We start from the raw sequence: 21,154 nt of genomic DNA on the forward strand, positions 1-21,154 counted from the left end.
CTAGGTTCTCCAAACCCTCCGCAACTACTAGACTTTCAACATCCCCTTCCTCTAATTTTTTTAAATCCCTTACATGATTCATCTGAATCAGTAGGTTCTGCAAAGATCTGCTGCAGACCCTCATCAGAATGGAACAGGGAGTCCTGTGCTGGTTTTGGTTAGTGCCCTTGTGCTCCTAGCACATCCTTACTATCCCTGCAACCCTCCACCGAGTCTGTCTTTCCCTGCCTCCCTTGTGGTGATAGGAGCTACTGGTACCCCTTCTAGGCCAGCCCTGTCTCTCTAACTGGCTTCTTCCTCTTAAAAAAAAAAAAAATAAAAAATCCTTCTGAGTTTGCTAGAAATACTCCTGCTCCTCATTCTGTGCTTCTCATCATCACCACTGCTACTTGTGCTGGCCCCAAGTCTCTGGAGGAACAGCCTTCCCTGTTCCTCTCCCGCTGCCATGTTTGCCTGTTGATGCAGTGACATGATGACATTTATTAACACAGGGCTTTTAGTGATACAATGCTTGCACACCCTAGTGTTGACACCCAGAGACAGCAGACCATTCAGTTACTTTCGTCACAAACAGCGCTCAATGAATGAATGATTGCTGAATGACTATGTTCAAGGGGCACCTAACTTTCAAATCTATTCATGGTACAGCACTTGCACACATAAGTGGATGCAGAGAGGTGTATTCTAGTATTTTACAAACTGTGTGGCAGAAGCAGCACTATTTATAAAATACTGCATAGTTCTGCTCTGAAAGTACTCAAATACGTTTCCAATATTTCCAATGCAAGAAAACGCTTAGGGGTAGATTTTAAAAGGTGCGTGCGGACGTACATGTACGTGCACTACCCGGCGCGCACACATGTATGCCTGATTTTATAAATTGCGCACGCAGGCCGCGAAAGTTATAAAATCAAGGGTCGGCGTGTGCAAGGGGATGCATCTTGCGTGCACCAAGCCCGCACCGAGCCGCTCTGCCTTCCCCCGTTCCCTCCCAGGCCTCTCCGAAATCGGAGCGGCTTCGGAGGGAACTTCCCGACTCCCCACCTTCGTTTCCCTTCCCCTTCCTCCCCTGCCCTTTCCCCCCTACCTTTTTTTTCTTTTGTTATTAAACTTACTTCAGCCCTGGAGCTGAAGTAAGTTGCGCGCGCAGCAGCAAATGGCCGCTGTGCCAAGGAGCCACTGGCCCCACCCCTCCCCTGGACCACCCCACCCCATCCATGCCCCACCCCTTTAGTAAAGCCCCGGACTTACAGGCATCCCGGGGCTTTATGTGCGTCGCCGGGCCTTTCTAAAATAGGCCCGGCGCATGTAACCCCTCCTACACTCGTAAATCCTTTGAAAATCTGGCCCTTAGTTTCTCTACCTGTTTTATAAACACATGCACGTATATTTTAGGCATTTAGGAAAATATAACAATACGTGTATATCTCTTACAAAATAGAAAATGCCGCATGCATTTCTTAATCCACCTCAGAACGCCTTTAGCCTGTACCTTCCTTCCATTAGTAAAATGTACACATGAAATGGAAAATACACATGCTCACTTGACATTTAGAAAATGGCATATCTGCAAGTGTATGCATATATGTTATTTTTATGGGCACAAGCCCTTTGGAAATTTACTCTTAAGTAAATAAGTCAAACAGTGCATGAGTGACACACACACAAGAATCAGTACACTGCCACACTGACTCTTTTACACAGAGAAAGCAGAAGGCTGCCTCTAAGTCACTATAGGGCACATGCTGCAAGAAGCAGACACAGTCTCTCTGTATCTTTCCTGCAGCCATTGGCACAGTTTCAGCTGTAGTGGTAGTCTTACTCTGATGATACCCACTGTAACATTCTCACAGAGATTACAGACATTCTCCTGTTAATATATAGCACCCCAAACCACCGCTGGGCACAGTGTCGGTGGGTGACTTTAACAGCACACTTTGCTTTCTTCCTGTAAATTAATGGTTTTTCACTTCCGACTCCAAGCATTCCAGGATTTAGAGTCCCTACATTTTGTGATGACAAATCCTAGAACACTAAGGGACGGGAGTTTCAAAGCAAGACCTGGCTCAAGATGGATTGGAGGTAGCTGAGGCTTATGGATACAGCAGCTATAACTGGAGTTCACAACAGTACAAAGAGTGCCAAACAGAAAATCCATGAAGCTGAGTCACAGTCTGCACACCAGAATCACTAGAAAGTAAACAGAGGGGATCAGATGGATTTAAATATATAGTTTTATTGAATTTCCTGGAAGCAGAACTGATCTCATCATTTCTTCTATCATTCATACATTAAGTAACATCTACCATGAGTCTCTTGTTTCTAATGGTGGCCGTTCCCCACTTTTTGCTGCTCTGTTGGGATCTAAAACTGTGCTTGCCTCCATTTCAAGTAGCGCTCCAGCTCTACCCCAGCACATTGTTGGTAACAGAATCTCTTTGAAGACATCAAAGCACTCAAGAATACTGCAGTGCTTCTACTAGTACTCATCACTTCTATAGAGCTACTCAGGGTATGTAGCACTGTACAAAAATACACTAGAGACAGTCCCTGCTTATGATCTAGTCAAGACAAACATATGGGGGGACCTGCACGGTGTGGCAGATTCTACCATAAGAAGCTTGCCGGACAGACTGGATGGACCATTTGGCCCTTTTCTGCCATCATCACTATGTTATGTTACTATGTTATAAAGGGCAAGAGAGACTTTGGGAGTTTCATTTATTAAGAAAATAGTTAAATCAATAAGGCTATGAATGGGACAAATAGGGGTTAAGATTTGAAAGCAGCCTCAAAAATGAGGGATATTAGATTGGATTGGAATAAGGCCAGGAATGGAGCATGATGCACCAGCTCAGGAAGTCCATTTCAAGCAAATTGTGCAGTATTGTTGTTATCAAGCTTCATGTCCTTATTTATTTTCATACACTCTTTGATTGCCTTTCCAGAAATAGCTTAAGGTGAGTCACAACACTATACATTGAAATTGATAAACATCATTCATATACAACAATAAATACATTAAAAAACTAAAACATATATAAAACTGGTTAATAAACTAACAAAAATAATCAAACCATAACCAAAACCTTATATAAACATAAAAAGTAGACAAAAGACTAAAACTCAAATTTCTCTAAATAAAACAAGTTTGGTAGCTGAATGAGCAGAATATAACATTTTAAATAAAATAATTAATGATGCAGTCTTGGTATTCTAACCCTGATTCCAATTGACTGAACAGGACAGAAAGCGTCAAGATGCACTGAAATGAAATTCAGTCACTCACAACTGGACTAACATCTCAGGAGGACAATGACTTGCCCTGAAAATCTTGTACAATGTCACAGTATTTCTCAGCTTTGCAAACTATCACCTTTCTTAGCAGCCATCTAGAATTACCCATTTCCATGATTTTAGTATTTTCTGTATTAATTACTGCACTAAAACAATAACCATCTCCGGCTTTTACTCCCTGTCACAGACATTCAAGTATTCCTCCTCCAGCTCTAACAAATGTGGCAGTGAAACTTGGAGTTCTGGAAAATCACATATTTACCCTCCTCTTTCTACATCATGTGTTTTTTAACAATAGCCATTCAAACACTGTCAAAGAAGGCATCAGAAAATGATCAAAGTGAGACCACGGAATCAGCAGCAATCCAGTAGAGACACTCTAAGGCAAATCTAATCTTCCTTCTTCCAACTCCATGCATTTTTGGTGTTTGTAGTATTATATCCTTTTGCAAATGATAGTAAGTGCAAAGATTTAAATAAATGGCATTAAGCTATGAACAAACACCATATTTTGATTTAAATATTAGGAAAATGCTATTTTGTGAGGGGTTTTGTGATCTTGTTATCAATCCAAATTTGTTCCAGATAAATAATAATAATTTAAAAAAAAAACCACTTGGCGACAGGTGTTACACAGCTGTTACATAACCAGAAAACTGCCTGATTAAATTTTGATGCATCAAGCATCAAAGTGTATACTTATTTTTAACACTTTAAAACTGTTTGTGAACATATTTTCGTTGTTTCATATTTCTTTTTTTAACTGATTGGTTATAATTTAAGCTCAGTCAGTTCCCAATTTTCGGCAAGCAGTGCTGGTTAACCTACTGTATGGTCTTGCACCAGATTATTCAGCAATACATGCCTGTAATTTGTTTCAGCTGCCCAAAAAATCAGTAAACGAAATGGGAATGCAAGAAAACGTTTCCTTTGTACATGGTCTAATGGGGCCAAGAAAGCAGAAACAAGGAATCTTCATACAGTATATATGTCTGAATGCCTAGAATTACAGCTCCAGTGCATACATTCAGGAGTCACTTCTTTATCCCTAAGGTCTCTGCAGCGATATGCCTGCTGGGAACCCTTTTAAACTATTAGTTGTTGCTGGGCTTCATGATCATTTCGAAATGATTTATGAAGCAATGCCAGATGTTACCCCATCCAACAGTTTCTTCCCTCGATTACTTACACCAGTATCGGCAGACAAGGGAATCGGGTCCCAGGCACATTTGTACAGAGGCTGAATAAAGCTCTCAGTTCCATCCAGCACAGAAACAGCTGACATTCTTGTACACGATATAGGCACACCAGTTCCTGAAGAAGAAAAAAACGACAAGAACAGGATACAGAGAGTGTCTAAACAAACAAACAATGGAGCGCATTAAATCCCTCTGAAGTTTCAGATGCAACAACAACAGCTTGGTACTGCTGCGGATAAAAAAAGGGGCTTTTGGGTTAAACATTTGTTAATCCCAAATGGAAATGAATATCTTAATTAATTTATTTTTTTTAAACTTCACTCGGTGAAGCTACTTTGTGTTACATTACAGGTCCCGAGAAGTTTGTGCAAGGACGTAAGCAGCTGGCTGCATTGTTCTAAGGCTGCCTGTAGTCCATTGACTTGCTAATTCCCGCGCTCTTCCATTCCTGCCCAGCTGCAGCAGCATCGCGCTGGGCAGTTTGCTCCCCATGTATCACACCTTCAGGAAACCCTCTCCTAACGCGCTCGGCCAGCAGGGGGGAAACGTCAAACGTGTCCCCCACCACCCCGGCTTCGGCTCTCCACCTGCGGCTGGGAGGAGGCAGGCAGAGCGCCGGGATGCACGCGCGGTTCCCATGCGCCTCTTGAGCGCGCAGCTTTGCCCCAGGAGGCTGCCCGCCGGCGCGTGTCGAAAGCCTCACCCTCTTTCCTGTGCCCCGCCAAAGTGGAAGGCAAAAACCCTACAAGCCCTCCCTTCCTCGCTGCCCCCCCACTTACTTGCTCCTGCTGGTCGGGTCGCACCGGGGATGGCCTGGCTGATGCATCCGCTCAGCAGGAGCAGGGAAAGCGCCCGCAGCCTCATCCCCGCGCTGTCGCTGTCACCGGCTCCGCTCCACTCTCGCACGCTTCCTTGTGGGGGAGGAGAAGAGAGACCCCCCCCCCCCCCTCCCACTCCACCCCACCCCACGGCTCAGGCTGAGATGGGCGGAGGAGAGTTCTCTACAGCCTGCATGCAGCCACCCCCCAATGATCTTCCAAAATCCCTTCCCTTCCTCTCCTCCCCATCCCTCCTCCCAGTTGTTCCTCCTCCGGGCAGATTTCCCTCAATGAGCTCACCCCCCCCCCCCCCCTTCAGCGCCCCCTTGAAATGTGACGCTGCGAAGCCTCCCTGGAGGCTCCAGCTAACCTCCTTCCTCTCACAGCAGGGGCATGCTATTACTTCACCCTGTTTACTCATTTGTTTTCTGTAGAGGAAAGGGGCTCCACTCGTTTGAAAGGATTGTTCATCTGAGGGAATAGCAGACACAGAATCATAAAACATTAGGATGTGGAAGGAACTGTTATTAATCAGTGAAACTTCGAAGGAGCAACATACTAGGCATGGTAATAATTGTCCGGATAGTCTCTTGTGTAAACGTAGGCTCTCTATAGCCAAGGAAGAGGTAGGCGTGGGAAGATAAACATTACTTTGTGATTAGGTGCAGAGAATTCTGATACTTCCTCCATGGCAAGCTAAATATTCTCTGTGATTTCTTGTGTTTAGAAAATTAAATACAACCCATATGTTTCTTATTTTGAAAAATATATCTATAGGAAGTTTTTGCACCTTGTTCTTACACTGTCCACTAAATGTCAGGCATCCAACTACCTGCATGGATTGGATTACCGCAAGTAACAGCGAGGCCCGTGCCATGCTGGCCCCATGCGCTTCCCTGAGGAGAGGTGGTAGGCAACAAGCTGGTGACGTCATGCCCGGCATCAGGGAGAGGAACACTTTTGGTGTAATCCTGGGCTGTCCCCCTTCATGCTAAGGCATGATCCCATTGGATCAAGGATCAGTGAGTGGGGGGTGATGAGCCAGGATGGAGAATAAGACAGAGGGCAAGTAGCTAGCCTGGCCTTTCTTCCTTCTGCCTGGGCTGTGTGCGGTGGATCAACAGCGCGGAAAGCCTTACCAAGTGTTGGGAATGAGAGAGTAAGGTACTCTGACACAATATCTATGACATCATTTATTAATGTGACATCATGGTAATATACGTTATTTACAGAAAGTTTATTTACATACCACATGATTGCATATGCCATCCAGCACCCTTCTTGTCATCAGCCTTGCACCGAGGAGTCGTCAGGTCAGCAAAGGCGAGTAGGGGGTTTTCAGTGTCCAGCACTCTATTCGTCTATAGAGGCAATATTTCCTACTCCCGCCGAACACTGGAAAGTCCTGCTCTTTTATACCGTGCCGTAAACAAGTGTGTGTGCGAGAGAGAAATGATTGATCACTATCCCCCCATGTTATGTGTCAACAGTTGCTACTGCCCACTCAGACTCATCCTGTCCCTGGCATGTAGGCGGTTGATCAGACCGCCGTATTCCTGACAGGGAGCCAGAAAGCTGAGCTGCACAACCTGTTTAACAAGAGCATGTTTATCCTACACTCCACCCTTGACCAATCATTCTCCAATGCAGGCACCACTGCATACGAAGCCACTTAGTGGTATATTTACTTTGACGTGCTATTTATGCACTCGATAGGTAACATAACATGTACACACTAGGCACAGGAGGCATACACACATTACAATAAGGATAGGATGAAAAATCCAATTCAGAGTCATTGTGGCAGTAGAGGAACGTTCGAAAAACACATCCCACCAAGAATGAGAGGTGTCTTTTATCAATTGTTGTTGTACTACCACCCGAGAGTTCGCCAAGAACCCTCTCTCCAAACTTTTAAAAAACACCTTAAAACATGGCTCTTCAGACAAGCCTTCCCTGAATCTCTACATTACTCAGACACGGGTCAAAGACATAACATGTCACAAGGGAACCTCTGGGCATAAGCAATATCTGGACTTTAAGGAGACACTTGATCACCCATTACTTCCGATCATACTCTTTAAGGAGACACTCGATCCTTAAGGATCTTTAAAGAGACACTTGATCACCCATTACTTCCGTATTATATCCCTCCAATCTTGATTCAACGCCTCACATCCTTCCCTTCTACATACGCTCCTTCCCTCCACCACTCAGCCAGATTCTCATTGCTACCCTATGCCTTGTGCCCCCGCTACACCTTATCCATTATGCAGCCGCATAATGATACTCCATTAAAGTATTTTGATGTTACGCCCACAGCCGCCCCAGTTGTTGTTGCTCTATATATTATGTTATTCACTGACGAATCATTTCACTACTTGTTATTGTTGAATTGTTGACTTGTTCTATGTTTCAATTCTCAATGTTCTATGTTCTATGTAACGCCATAGCCGCGACTGTTTTGTTTAATTGTAAAACCGATATGATTTGATATTTTTGTTCAAGGAATGTCAGTATAGAAAAATTCTAAATAAATAATAAATAAATAAATGTAGTAGGTGTTCCTTGGCAAAGTCCGCTCGAAGCAGGGCACCAGTTACAGCAATGTCCACATGTCTCAGGGTCTGTTTCAACGAATCTGAGGTATTCATACCTTTTGCAGTTTAGTCAAATCCAACAATGGTGTCTTAAAGACTGATAAGTCCAACTTTACCCCATTGTGCGTCAGCGATGTCCATTGGTGGTAAATAATATTGTCGAGAACCAAAAGAAAACCAGTAACATTATGCAGGCATCCTGTAAAAATCAAATTATATACACATACATTTTTCAGGGAATGGAATTATGAAACCAGTTACATTATCAGGTAATATTAGAAAGGCTACAGTGTGCCAAAGGTTGCTTGCACGAGCAATCATCGGGTAATGTGGAATACATTAAAGGGCAAGCCAATCCCATTAGTGTAGGGGTACATATTGTATTGTCAATAGTGTGATTATTGGTTGTCCATATCCAATTGTTAGTATGCAAAACTTGTATTAGCACACTTCCTCTTTCAGGAAGATAGACTGGGAAAGGAAGTGATGTAAATTTACATACAGTATCTGTTATTGTATTGGAGACGTTATAAACGTGATTCGGCCTGTACAACCAATTTGTGTCGCATATCGTATACTGTGGCTGTGGCAGCCAGCCTACAGGATATTGGTATGGTACATATGATTGGAACAATTCCTTCCATATAGGAGAAATACTCATGTATAGTTTGGTTTGTATCATCTCTATCTGTTGTTGTAGATACAAAGCTTGCATACAGGATTGTGTCCAATTAACAAATGCAGTCAGATTATGTCCCATTTCCCAAGTGGCATTCCACCCTTCTATAACCAAATCATTGTCCTTGCTGTCTTTGCTTTCACTACTTTTGCAGTTGTGATGATGTTCCAAACAACACAAGCATCGTATGCTTTACATGTGAAATTATCCTGCATCCGAGAGGAGGTGCTGTTCTTCCACTTGATAGTCCCCCGTCCGGAGGTTACTTCTACAGGCTGATATAGGGTGTGCACCATACCAATGATGGCAAAGAGGTTGATCGCCATAAACGGGAGGTGCAAGCCAACCTGTAGCGAGAGAACAAATCGTTAGTTATTCCCTTAGTTTACATCGGATACTGGGTACCTGTATCCAATGTTCATCTTCTTCTGGTAGTACAGTCAGTACTGCATCTTTGCCAACAGCTAAAATTTCACCTTTCCTAGGTTCTCTATGAGGTGTGAAGATCCATATTTTAGCTCCTGGATGTAGTTTACTTGGATTGGAGGTGCTTCCAAAGGCACCTTGTCCTCAGGGAGTGGACTTGGGAATTCCCCATACCATTTGGTCTGTTACATAGGGAATAATAATCAATTGTAACCATTTTGGTTTGGGCAGGAACGTAAATTTCTTTAATTCGTCAAGTTATGATACAGTACATATATGGGATCACGGTAGTCAGAATCAATGATTCCCCCCAATACAGTTATGCCTTATTTTGCCCAACTAGATCGAATACATAGCCATCCGAAATGTTGCTTAGGATGCTGCACCCAATCTGTAAATCATACAATAAAGATTCATAGGGAGGTATCACTATAGCGGTGGGATTGGTTACATCATATCCCGCAGCTTCATAACTATTTTGGCGGGGCAATTCGACGTTTCCCGAAGCCGTGGCCCAGCAAATGGTATTTCGGATCTGAGTAGAAGCGGGTTCCTGATTATATAACTTCTGGAAAGGAGTCTTTCCATCCTTTTTTAAAGGTCTACTATTTAGCAGCTGTATAGCTGTGGACAATACAGATTTCCACCCCTTCATGGTGGCAGATTTTGTAAGAGAGCATAACATATTTTTTAATAACCCATTCATAATCTCAATAAGGTCGGCAGCTTGCGGATAATATGGAATGTGAAAGATCCATTCAATGTAGTTGTCTCTAGCATATTGCTGCACTAAGTTACCAGTAAAGTGAGTCCCTCTATCGCTCTGAACTTGTTTTGGTATTCCATAATACCAACTCATTTCATTTAAAAGTTTTAACGTAGCTTTCTGATTAGCCTCTGGTGCAGGCACAGCCATCATGATTCCACTAAATGTATCTACTGCCGTACATAAATATACATCTCCTCCACATTTTCGTAAAGGGCCTATAAAATCTATTTGCCAAATAGTGGCAGGACTTAAACCACGATGGATATGCCCCTGCTCAATAGCTTGTGGTGACCTTGGATGTGTCAACTGACAATATTCACATTGTGTGAGTATGTTTTGAAAATGCGAGAGGGATCCTGGTATCCCTCTGGCTTGGGTCCACCTGTGAGTAGCTTCCACCCCCAAGTGGCCACTTTTTTCGTGTGCCCATTTCCATAGCTCCTGCTCGTTTGTGGTCGTGACACTGGCTCGGATTTTGCGTGTTTATCTGCAATGGAATTGTACAGATTAGATAAAGAAACATCTTTCACATGTGCGTCTACATGGAACACTGTAACATGCTTTTTGTGACACTCAGTCCAGATTTTTTGCCAAATGTCAGCGCCCCATACCGGGCGGTGATGTATCTTCCATTGATCTTTATGCCATTTTGGCATCCACTGAGTCATTCCTTTCATGACTGCCCAACTGTCAGTATAAATGTGGCAATCCGTTTCCCCTTTTTGTAAAGCCATCCTTATAGCATAACGTTCCGCAAACTGGCTAGATTTGCCTTTCCCTTCCTCCTGACTTACTTCGTTTGTATGGGGATTATACACTACAGCCTTCCATATTCGCTCGGTCCCTTCATCTAGCCGAACCGTCTGTAAACCAAGCATGTAACTGCTGTTCTTTGGATAATTGGTCGAATGGTACCCTGGTAGTAACCGGAGAAGGAGGAATATCCAATGTTTCTATCTGTTCTTTTTCTTGATTAATAGGAATTTCCATACCTGTTTCATGGAGCATGGAGTGACCAGCCAAGCCTGATTTCACCCTGTCCTGGATATACCATTTTCATTTTACAATGGAAGCTTCTTAGCGCATACCCTATCCGATGCATGCACCTTTAATCCCACTGCATAATTGGGATTAAAGGGCGCATAAGGATTTCATGGTTCTGAGTTAATTGGTCCGTGTCTAACAAGCCCAGTAACATGCTAGTAACTGCTTCTCAAAGGCTGAATACTGCCCATGCAGCATCAGGTAATTTCCTGCTTCCAAAACTCTAACGGTACTCGTTTACCGTCTTGTTTCGGCCACAGACTCCAGTCCGCATGACAAGATGAAATGAAACTTGAAATTCTACTGGCCCCTCCCTGATAGGCCATAAGTCTAATGCTGTTTGGATAGCGACCTTAGCCTGATCAAAAGCATCTTGTTGTAATCGTCCCCATTCGAATTTTTCCTTTTTTCGAGTGACTTTATACAATGGGGACAATATTTACCCCAAATGTGGAAGGTGCTGTCGCCAGAATCCAAATAGTCCTATAAACTTCTGGGCTTCTTTTTGATTCCGCGGCAGGGAAAACAACAATATCTTATCCTTTGCCTTTGGTAAGATTTCTCTTTTACCATTCGACCACTGTATCCCCAAAAATTTCACAGTGTTGCTAGGTCCTTGTATTTTATTCTTGTTAATTTTCCAACCTCTATTCTCCATATTTTATACTACTTGTGCTAGAGCTATCACTACTTGCTCTTCTGTATCCACTTGTACTAATATATCATCATGTAATGAGTTAATTGTATGTCTTTTGGACAATCATACCTTTCTAAATCTTCTGCCACCCTCTGGTGACATATGGTAGGGCTTATGTAAGTATCCCTGAGGTAGTCTCGTGAAGGTATACTGTCGTCCCTTCCCACGTGAAGGCAAATTGTTCTTGGTTTTCTTTACAGATAGGAATTGTGAATGAAAAAAGCATTTGCTAAATCAATTACGGCATACCACTTCCCCGAATGTTGCTGTATCTGCTCTACGAATGTTACAATATCGGGGACCGCAGACAGTCAGAGGGTCCATATTTTTGTTCAAAGCCCTGTAATCTACTGTCATTCTCCACGAACCATCTGATTCTTCACAGGCCAGATGGTATTATTCCAACCGCTAGTGGTTGGAATTAGCACCCCCGCTTCCTATAAATCCTTAATTGTTTCTGTTATCTCTTTATGTCCTCCAGGTATCCGGCATTGCTTGCTTTTCAATATATATATATAAATGATCTGGAAAGGAATACGACGAGTGAGGTTATCAAATTTGCGGATGATACAAAATTATTCAGAGTAGTTAAATCACAGGCAGACTGTGATACATTACAGGAGGACCTTGCAAGACTGGAAGATTGGGGCATCCAAATGGCAGATGAAATTTAATGTGGACAAGTGCAAGGTGTTGTACATAGGGAAAAATAACCCTTGCTGTAGTTACACGATGTTAGGTTCCATATTAGGAGCTACCACCCAGGAAAAAGATCTAGGCATCATAGTGGATAATACTTTAAAATCATCGGCTCAGTGTGCTGCAGCAGTCAAAAAAGCAAATAGAATGTTAGGAATTATTAGGAGGCAATGGTTTAATAGAACGGAAAATGTCATAATGCCTCTGTATCGCTCCATGGTGAGACCGCACCTTGAATACTGTGTACAATTCTGGTCGCCGCATCTCAAAAAAGATATAGTTGCGATGGAGAAGGTACAGAGAAGGGCAACCAAAATGATAAAGGGGATGGAACAGCTCCCCTATGAGGAAAGGCTGAAGAGGTTAGGGCTGTTTCAGCTTGGAGAAAGAGACGGCTGAGGGGGGATATGATAGAGGTCTTTAAGATCATGAGAGGTCTTGAACGAGTAGCTGTGACTCGGTTATTTAACCTTTCGAATAATAGAAGGACTAGGGGCATTCCATGAAGTTAGCAAGTAGCACATTTAAGACTAATCGGAGAAAATTCTTTTTCACTCAACGCACAATAAAGCTCTGGAATTTGTTGCCAGAGAAGGTAGTTAGTGCAGTTAGTGTAGCTGGGTTCAAAAAAGGTTTGGATAAGTTCTTGGAGGAGAAGTCCATTCCCTAAGTATAATGGAGAAGTCCATTATACTTAGGGAATAGCCACTGCTATTAATTGCATCAGTAGCATGGGATCTTCTTAGTGTTTGGGTAATTGCCAGGTTCTTGTGGCCTGGTTTTTGGCCTCTGTTGGAAACAGGATGCTGGGCTTGATGGACCCTTGGTCTGTCCCAGCATGGCAAGTTCTTATGTTCTTATGAATGAAATTATAATAAAAGTGATGATACCACCACCACCACTATAACTGATATATTATAAACTGGAGTACACACTGAGGTCAGTGGGCTACAAACCAGGGAAGCCAGGGTTCAAATCCCACTGCTGCTCCTTGTGACCTTTGGCATGTCACTACATCCTTCATTACCTCATTTACAAAACAAATGGGTCAATTTTAAAAGTGTTGTGCGCACAAAAACAGCCATGTGAACAATGCGCATTATAAGAAGCCCGCGAAGTACTCATGTATACACCCGTGCACGCATCAGGAAGAAGGGTGCAGAAAAAGGACAGGGGAATGGGCAGGGGCATGGGTGGTCCAGGGCAAGGCCAAGAAATATGCACGAAATTCTGCATTTTAAAAAAGCCCACGTCGGCTTGTTATCTGCATAACTTTACTTCTGGTTCTGATGAGGAGCAAGTCTGGAGATCTTGAGTTGTAAGAGTTTAGCATAGTGTGAGGGTTCGGGGGTCAAGTGCAGGGTTTGCAGGATGAAGAACTAGCGGGGGCTTGAAGACTTCAATATCAACTGGACAAACTAGTGGACTAATTGGAAAAAATGTTTTTTTCCCTCGCGCGATTATGTTTTAAAATCCACTTGCATATACGCGTAAAAGCCGCTAAAGCCCTAGCGGAAATACGCGTGGACATTTATTCGAGTCGCCTCTTAGGATTGTCGCACACATTCGCACGGGTCGGGTATTTTTATTTATATGTGTGTACTTGAGTGCACGAGATAAAATTGCAGTGTATCTCCGCTTGCGGAGCTGATATGTGTGTGCATGGGTGCACGCGTGTTCCTTTTAAAATGACCCTGTTAGATTGTAAGCCCTATGGGGACAGGAAAATATCTACAGAACCTGAATGTAATCTGCTTTGAAATGGCTGAAAGACAGAATATAAACAACATTTTTCTAACTAGTTTGTAGCATTTTAGTGTGCACTATTTCCATTTAGTATGTACAATTTGTAACAGTGTGCACTATTTGCAGAAGTGCGCTCTAAATGTAAAAACTGCACACTAAGATAAAGAGTGCGCACCAAAACAACAATTTTTAACAAGTAAATTTTGTTAAATTCTCTGTCATTTCAAATTATAAATGATATGAAACGAAATAGGAAATATGGTTGACATTGCCAATGTTGTTAAAAATGACAGCACGTCCCTGTCCAATAAACAAGAAAATATGAAATCGTGTCAGATTCCTGAGACAATATTTTTGAGTAGACTCTATAAGCGATCACAAGATAGAAACTGAGTAGCCTGGACTCTGAAAAATATTCTTCTGTGCACTATGTTGACAACATTGGGAAAATCAAAGTAGGCTTCTGAAAAGGAATCCACGAAGTAGCAAACAAATGCCCTTTTGAAAACTCAGTACATGTGCCTGATTAACTTGTCTCAGACCATGTTGGTCTTTTGTTTAGCTTGTTATTTTCCTGGTGAATCACTCGCTGATCACCATCCTTCGAGTCAAATAAGGGAACATTTATTTTTTAAAACATTAATCATTCCATATTTTCAGGCACATGAAGTAATCACATGTTTGTAGGGACATTGCCAGCTGTTTTCAACATACATTGGTTGGAGGACATCCAGCATATTTCACGGCCAGCCATGTGAGTATTGGTCATGTACTGTAGCAATTCTCTTGTCCCAGTAGTATAGAGGGTGTTTTTCTATCCACAGAAAAAAAATATTTTCAGAGAAGCAGCAGAAAATTTGACACGCTTTTGGAGGAAAAAGATTGATAGATATAATAATACAGCTTCTCGGAATGGAAAAGTGCAAATCCAGGTAGACTGAATGCCATATTTCACTTTGCTTCAAAATTGCCCAGTGGAAATTTTCCACTTTCCTCTGGTTACCATGTAGAGTGTTGCAAGAGGGACTTCTGCTTTTCTTTCAAACTAGTCAACTAAGATTAGATTGTGCTGAGACACCCTCAAAAGCAATTGGGTAGCTCTGTCATTTGGTTTTGTAACATCTGCCAAAAAATACCAAAAAGTGGCCACTACCAGCTCCCCTATCAAATAAAGAGCAGGAAAGTAAGTGCCTTGGATTGTCTTCACATTCTGCTGATAGTGAATTGCATAACATTATTATAGAAAAAGGTTAACTGTAAGAGTGATCACTAGAGTAAAAGAGGATAACAAAACTGCATGCTGTGATAGTGGTACATAGCTTTGACCTTCTTTGACCTATCATAAAAACAGAAGGAACTCCCACAGAATGACAGCATTCTGTTTAAAAGAAAAGCAAAGAAAAAAACAATGCATGCATCCATAAAGGTATGTATAAATCTCTGGATAAACTACAGAATTTTTCTATTGTTTGCTGATTTCTTAAATGTTTCACGCACCTTGCCATGATGCCCAAGGCGAGCTCCAACAACAAAATGACAATAACCAAAACATCACAAAAAAAACCATTTAGGTACCCATGGATAGATTAATAAAACAGCACAAAATAATATTCATACAGAAAATTAAAACCAGTTGGCATCAAATAAATAGAAAGCAGCAGAAAATACAATACTCATATAAAAATAGTACTAATGAGTGAAAAACACTCAATAAGCCAGTGTAATACAATAAGCGATTATAAAGCTAATAAAGCAAATATTGCACTTAAAGGCAGAATAAATAATAAGTAAAAGTCTGCATTTGCACATAATAAGCTCCATTTTCTTCCCCTTCTTCCACAACCAAATATTGACTGGTACAACAGTTAACTAGACCACATTGTATTAAACTCCCAACTCTTACTGATATTACTGCATTTTCAGACTGCACTTGATTAAAAAAACCCAAACAAGTGTATTTAAGAATTTCAATCAAGAGAATGGCTTGACTGCCAATGTACTAAGGGCCTAATCATTAGGCCCTTAGAAAAAAGTTTGCACATCTCATTACATTAGGCCCTAATGTAATGAGATGTGCAAACTTTTTTCCGAATGCAACAAGGGGTTAGTTGTATGCATGACTAATGTGTGCTTAAAACTGTATGCATTGTTTAGCGCCCTCTCAAGGAAATCCTATGAAGACATTACCTATTACCCCTCAATGCAGAGAAGTGTGCTGGCGTAACTCATATTTTCTTAGCGTTCAAAAGTTTACTACTGTGCTGATGTGGAGTAAAGTTTCTGCGCAGAAAGCATTTTTTTGTGCTAATGCATAAGGAGCTTAAAAATGCACACAAACCAGAAAATATGTGCAAAGAAAAAGCACAGCACAACACCCGCCCCATGATTTATGTGCATAAATACTTTTTTATGTGCAGAAAACATGATTTGGGCACATAAACCATTTTTTCTCTACAGAAACAATGATTTATGCACATAAATTATGTTTTTCTGTGTGCTAAGCATTTTCTTTTGTGAGCATCTTTTAACTCCTGATGCATTAACATATGATTAGCTTACTGCAGTGGAAGTAACTGCACACATTTTTAACACTGATGCTAATGTTACAGGTTCACTCTGTGGGTGTGGCAAAACAGAAGGATAGAAAGGGCTGGTATTCTCCAGACAGCTCTACTGGTGAGATTCTGTTGGAAATATAAACTCCTATAAGTATAACAGGGAGGGAAGGTTCTTATGTATGTTTGTGTGTATACTGAACTAATGTACAGCTATGTAAAATAAAATAATGTTAAAATGTTTTCCCTCTTTCTCTGTTTTAGCACTTTCTGGTCATAAGACAGAGTTTGTTTCTATCTCTCTCCCTGTTTGCTGCTTTCAGTTTCTGATCTGCCCTGCTTCTAGTGAGTAGGCATTCTTGTTTTGCATAGTTGCTTTGATTCTCAAATAAATACTAAACTGTTATTTGGAATTTACTATTAAATGGTGTGTGCATTCTTTCTGCTGGACTATTTGCCTTGAACATTGAGCTGAAACTACAATCTCTAACAGATCCACTGCACTGAAACATAATCAAGGCCGATACAAGGGGGAACCTCTCCATGGGATCCATTGCCCTGAACACAAATGAAGCAATATCCTGCAGGCTATCTTCCTGATAGAATCTGTTTGTCAAGAGAACATAAAGTCACACTCACACGCTGAGACTGCACAACTATAGATGCCAAAATAAGCAGTATTTTTATTATTAATGCTAAATTTGCTATAGAAAGCATTGAAATGCAGCAAATGTAATGTACAGATATAGCAAAGACAATAGTTGCAGTAATGTAGTACAAATACTTTTCTTACAATTATTAGAAGGGCAGCTGAGTTGATTCTGTCAGTTGAGCATTCTTTCTGTCTGTTCCCTGCATTCTCTCCTCCTCTGCCTTTTTGCCTACGCATCTGAAGGATGCTTTGAGAGAAACATACGATTTCCCAAATAATGGTGCAGGTGAGAACTCCCTCCTATATGGCTTGCACATCTGATGTTGTACTCCCTCCCGTTCTCAGAGTTGTACATTCATGTGATGTGGGATTAGTGTGAGAACACTGAGTCCAAGAAGGCCTGCCTTCTGAATACATCCTAAGGCAAGTTGTCAGACTTAGGCCAGCTAATTATTGCCTGAATTTTTGATGGCCTGCGCATGTTAAAACCAGGGTTACGAGCATGGCTGGGCCATGAGCACGCCGAGCGCATTTTAGAAAGGGTTCGGCCACACGCGTAACCCCAATACGAACAGAAGTTCCAGGCCAGCGAAAAGGGGCAGGGCAGGGGATGTGATCTGGGCAGGGGCAGGGGCCAGCCAAGACAGCGGCCACTGGACCCTGTCCCGGGGAAGCCCGTGCCGACAACTGGCCAGTGCACGTAACTTACTTCTGCTCCAAAGGAGAAGGTAAGTTAGAAAACAAAAATAAATAGGGTAAGTAGGTAGGGGTTAGGATTCAGGGAGGAGAGGGGAAAAGGTAGGAAGGTGAGGTGGGGTATAGAGAAGTTTCCCCCCAGTCCGCTCCAATTAAGGAGTGAACTGGGGAAGGCCTACTTGCGTCACCCGTGCGTTGGTTTACAAAATTCCTCCTTGCACACGAGTGTCAACCCGCCTGCACATGCGTGCACCGATTATAAAATCGGGCGCACATGTGCGCGTGGATATCATATTTTAGAACATGTGTGCTGCAATGCACACGTTATAAAATCAGCGCGTCCATGTGCACGCGCCAGGAATTCGCGCGCACATGGATGCAGGCAGGTTTTAAAATCGACCCCTATATTGGCACCTAGGTTATTTTTCCACATAGGCACATAATGGGGGAACTCATTACATAACCAACTATAGAGTTGCTGTGGCAAGCAACATATTTCTCTTGTGAAGGATTTTCATAGAAAGTCATAATTGTTTTCTCTGTGGCAGCATAATTTAGGGTTTTCACAACATCAATCCTGTTTCCTAGTGTTTTTTGCTATTCAGCTTTCTTTAGACCTAAATGTCTGGTACACAAGAAAGATAAATTACCATATACACTTTTGCTACCATGGTGAGCACTAGCAACACTGCCGTGAGAGAGCCTGAAATTGTCAGACGCTACTGTTGGTGCTACTTTGCCTACTATACCTACTTTGGAGGTATAGCAGGGAAGTTAGCTACGTATAACCTTGACCGATGAACAGTACTTCTTCTATCAGGAAAGTTCTTGATTGGGGTGCACAGCTTCACTAGAGATGAGCAGAGAGCAGTGAGAGAGGGACGGGAACATGCATTTAACCAGTCAGATCAACCAAATCAACCTTATTGATCAATGAGGGTGACAGATGTCATAGCTAGATTGCCCTCACATCCCTCTCATAGAGGCTGATGCAAAAAAAAAAAAATGCACTGAAAGCGGGCACTGAGTGTCTCTCCTGGGGGCGCCATGCAATATTTTAATTAGGGGTCGTGCTGTCAAGGAGGTGCTAGGGTCGATTGTGCTCCCCTAGCGACTTCTTGACAGCCAGCACCCAGGAGTGGTCAGCTTCTGCGGCTGTCCGCTGGTTAAGAAAATGGATGCTGAATTTATAGGCGTCCGTTTTCCTAATCGGCGTACAGTCACAGGTTCTGAAAACGGATGCTGGTTAACTGAGTGTCTGTTTCCCGAACCTGACCGTTGGCACTTTAAAAAAAAATGTATTTTTAGTCTTTCGTTCTTCTGACTTAATATTGCCACGATATTAAGTCAGAGGATGAACAGAAAAGCAGTATTTTCTGCTTTTCTGTCCAACATTTTGGGATGCTCAGAAATTAACGCCTGCTCCAGGCAGGCTTTAATTTTTGAGTGCAAAAATGTGCATATTGGATGCACATTTTCCTACTGCATGTGGAGTGAATAACAGCCTCATCGACATGCATCGGCCCCATAGTGACTTGGGTTTTCGAGCCACTGTTGTTTATTTCTGTGGTAACTTGGCGAGAGCGGCGTGGTAACAGCCAGAAAGAATCAGATTGTGGACATTGTTTGTTACCCTTTTATGCACTTTATTTACAGTGAATAAAAGTTCCAAACTCAAAACAAGCAGTGCAGCTCACCTTAGCTTCAGGTAGTACACAAATCAACTAAAAAAAAAAAGCAATACAGCTTTCCTTCACTCCAGGTAGTTCACAATCTTAACAGAGCAGGGATTTTACATTTATGTCAGTCACAAACCTTAGATGTAACTGCTCCTTACATATGGTGAGACTCTCTCAGCTCCTTGGGGCCTCTCAGCTCTCTGGGCCTGGGTTCTTACCCAGAAACCTTTGCTGCATTCTGCCTTAAGAAGGACTGGGTTAAAAGCCTGAACCATGCTCCTTAAGGTAGAGAGAGGGGGTTGTCGGTACATTCTGTCGCGGTGCCCTTTGTCCCTCTTTCAGTGCTTGGGAATCTTCAGACCACTTTTTGTTGGTGCCTCCCCTCTTTTGGTGTCTGGGGCTGTTCATTGCTGGCCTCCTTGTGAAGAGCGGAGAAACTTCTTAAAAACTGAATGAAAAATGAGGTCGATGGTTATTTAGACACTAATGGGTGTACGAGCTGCATACAAACCTGGAAACTATCCCTTGGTGATGTCGCCACACTTGAACTGGTCATGAATGCCTGAATGTTGCAGAATATAGGCATCATGGAGTGAGCCTGGAAAAAGTAGGGGCAATGTCATTGCAGACCACCTGCATGTTGAGAGAGTGAAAGACCTTGCAGTTTTTCTATCTGGCCTCAATCCCAGCAGGTGGTTTGATCGCTGGGTGTGTGCAATCAGTTGCTCCCTAAAGTGAAGGAAAATGAGCAGTGTTGTAAAATTCTGTCATGGTTTGCTGCTGGTGTTGTCTATTAGCAGGTAAAGATAAATATTGATTTGTTCTCCTGAGAAAAGCACTTAAAAATTGTGAAATCAGAGTAAGGTGGCTGATTGGCCTATGCCTGCTAAAACTCTGAGAGGGGTCTGAAAGCTGCTGGTGGCATAAAAAGCTAGGGCTGTAGTGACTTTGAGGTGGACTGGCAAGGCATGACTTCTCTGTGTGGAAGGCTGCAAATTCCACCCCCCCATACACACACACCAAGCTGCTAGCAGAGGTATAAAATGGTTGCTTTATTAAATCTGAACCTGTGCATCACTTGCTCCTCAGACAGGTCCAAAAACTATGCCCTTAGTCTAAATATATCCTATACATATATATAAAACTTTTGGGAATACCTCATTCTCCAAATAACATATCCCTAATTTCATTTTAATACAAAATGTATTACTCTTATTCTTTAAAAAAAAATCAGACATTTTCACATTAACAATATTTTCCATTGCTGCATGCTTCAAAAAATAATCCACAATTAATTCCACACTGGTGCAGATATCTCAGTCCACAATTAATCCCAAAAAGTTTCAGATATCTCAATTGTTTCCAAATAGGTTCAGATAACTTTCATTTTAGCCTTGCAAGTTCCTTAGTCCACCAGACTTCTAAATCTATATATATTCTATCCATGGATTATCCCCTCCTCCTCCTCTGTAGTCACTCCTTCTGCTAACGCAGATTCCATAAAATTTTATAGCACTCATTGCAGCAGTTGAATCCAGCATCACCACAGCAGGCATCTAACCTCACAAACAGCAGCTACATGCATTCTCCAAATTGTA

Source organism: Rhinatrema bivittatum, chromosome 2 (assembly GCF_901001135.1).
Source record: "Rhinatrema bivittatum chromosome 2, aRhiBiv1.1, whole genome shotgun sequence".
NCBI classification, from domain to species: Eukaryota; Metazoa; Chordata; class Amphibia; order Gymnophiona; family Rhinatrematidae; genus Rhinatrema; species Rhinatrema bivittatum.